The sequence below is a fragment of the Lipotes vexillifer genome, unplaced genomic scaffold, assembly GCF_000442215.2.
Source record: "Lipotes vexillifer unplaced genomic scaffold, Lipotes_vexillifer_v1.1 scaffold425, whole genome shotgun sequence".
Taxonomy (NCBI): Eukaryota; Metazoa; Chordata; class Mammalia; order Artiodactyla; family Lipotidae; genus Lipotes; species Lipotes vexillifer.
In genome coordinates this window covers 582,659-585,590 of record NW_006785433.1, presented here as the reverse complement: position 1 = coordinate 585,590, position 2,932 = coordinate 582,659, and positions in this window count along the sequence as shown.

Genomic DNA, 2,932 nt, shown 5'->3' with positions numbered 1-2,932 from the left:
AATCCACCTATTGGTCCTCTTATCTTCGTCCAAATACAATCCTTACACACAGCACAGCTCAGTGAGACTGGCAGAAAACAGCTATGAAAACCTCACAGGAGGTTTTGGACTTCCCACAGAGCACGACCATCCCAAGTGAAGAGGCTTTGTTGAACACTGCGGGCTTTCCCCTGGGAGCCAGTGGGACCAGGCTCTCCACTAAGGGCTGCGCTAGACCCCATCTAACAAAGCTTAAAAACGAGCCTCCAAGGTAACCCACTGATCTGGCAGTCAATTATTCCTGCCGTAAAAAAATTCAGCACTCCTTCCTGGAAGAAAAACAACCAGACTCTTAAAAATGCAGCATTTCCAATGTCTAGCATATAATTTAAAACTTACTAGGTTGTTATCTTAAAAAAGCCAAAAAGATGTGGCCCATAACAGGGGGAAGTGAGTAGTAGTCAATAGGAACAGACCCAGAGATGACTGAGGGGTTGAAATTAGCAAACAAATGCTTAAAACAGCTCTTCTATTTAGGTTTATAGACTTCAAGAAAGATAGACATAATAAGTGAACAAATGGAAATAAACTGAAAACTCCCATTTATGTTTGCAAGTACATATTATTCCTTTCAGCAAAGACTTTTTAAATCATCTAGTTATTAATTATCAATACTTTCTATAGGAAAGTTTTCAGTCTTATATTGAGATTCTGTACTTGAATTTTGCAGATTTTGAGGGTTTAAAAGAACCCCCAGAGCAGTTTAAAAAAATCCTATAAGCTGTGTCTGAAAAACACATAGAAATCATATCCAGACATACTAGAACTTGGCTGTTAATGGCAAGTTATAAATGATTCATTAGCTGGCTAACTATGGGGAGTCAAAAAGAATAGTTTCTTAGTGAGAAGCAATGAGAGAAAATAGTTCAAAACTAAAATACAAAGCAAGAGCAAGTAGTTGATAAAGATGGTCCGCCATAGAAGAGTTTCATAAAATTTCATCTTCAGTCAAAGCCAGCTCTTCACATTCCAGGAGACATTGGCCTCCCCAGATTTGATCTTTCCAATTCGGCTGCCGGTAAGCATGGCAGAGCTCCAACTTTTGTAGACAAGCTTCTGTTGCAAATCTTATAAGATCCTCTAGATCTTGGGTCAGGAAGGTCAAATAGGTACTGCCAAATGAGGGTGTGTGTGTGTGTGTGTGTGTGTGTGTGTGTGTGTAAAGAGGTGTTGTGTCCTATCGCCTGTAGATTGTCCTTGCAGGAATGATGTTCTACCTCTACTCCTGAACACAGTGCTATAACAAGGGCAGGGTGGGGGACTGGGCAGAGCTGTGGTCCATCCTGAAAGGGATGGTATATGATCACTGATATGGTTTACAATCGCTAGCACATGGTAGTAATAAAAAAGTAGGTTGACTTTTTGTTGGTTTTAGTATTTTTAAAATTCTCTATAGGGATTATTTCCACTGCCCCCTCTCTCAAAACGTATCCCACTGCCTGAATAGTTTGCTTGTTACTTTCACAGGCCATCCTGTATTTAATCAGGCATTAAATAGTCAATTGGGGTAGTGCTCTTACACTCTTTGCTCTGCAGTAGACTTCATTAAAGGACTGAGTTTATCTCCAGGGCTTTAATCTGTATTATATGGATCTATTTTTAATTGTCTTCAACAGATAAAATGTTCCCCTGCATAGATTCTAAGAATGATTTTATAGAAAATCTGGTAAATTTAATACTGTTCTATTTATATAGCAACACGTAAATCATTTAAAATTTTATTTCATTTAAATCGCTTAGTGCTTTTCTATCCTTATAGACACAGATAGATATTATTATTTTCATTTGGCACATGTTGAAACTAAGGCCCAGAAAGTGATTGTCTAAAGTACCAAAGTTCCTTAATGACAGTGAGGGGACTAGACTCCAGCCTCTTATTACCCACCTCTTTTCTTTTTACTGAATTATACTATATCACTTAAATGTCTATTCAAGTTAATTACCCCTTTTAATAAGAGGCTATCAAGAAAAGTATTTGGGGGGATATATGTATATGTATAGCTGATTCACTTTGTTATGAAGCAGAAACTAACACACCATTGTAAAGCAATTATACTCCAATAAAGAGATTTAAACAATATATTTTGTAAACTTAGATTTTTATCTTTAACATTCCCATTTAACCAGTAGGAAAGCCAGAGCTCAGAGATGTTAACCAGCTTGCAGGAGATAGATGGTTCATTGACAGGACAGGGAGTAGAATACAGGTCCTCTATTTTGTTCATTGCACCACGGCCAACCTGGGCTCTGGGCTTTTGCAGGATCACTGGTTTCCACAAGTCCTAGGAAAGAGAATTTTACACCCGGGAATAACAGAGTCATAACAAACATTATATAAGATAATTAGATCTCCTGGTGTCTTTGCTGCTTTAAATATCTTAGATCAAGCTGCAGTTAAATGCCCTAAGGCAGGGAGTTAAGCTCTATACCAAGACAAAGGTCTAACAACTAAGACTGGGAGTGTGTCTTGTACGGATGAAAGACTGGCCCACCATGAATGGCTCGCCTCTTGGCTGGAATGGAAAGGTAGGAGGAAGTGACCTGGAGGAAAGTCTTCTCTCCCTGGGCCAGAAGGATGGTGGAAAAAGGAAGGTACACAGGGCACAAAGACAGTTGGCGGTAGTGGGCAGACCCATGTGTCCTGACTTCTCAGCTCTGGGCTTCAGCCAGCAGAGAGAAGATGTATTAGTTAAGCTCTGGTGAAGCCTGAGAGCAGAGCAAACATTGTCCATTCCCATTTCAGACTCTGGAAAGAGATCCCCTGGTGGGCTGAATTCCACATACCGACCATGTCAAAATAAATTTGGCGATGGGTGGCGCTCGGGCGCTGGGGGCTAGCTGGGCGAGGAGAGAGGGGCGGGGGGCAGGGGCATGGGGGAGGGCGGGGGGCCGT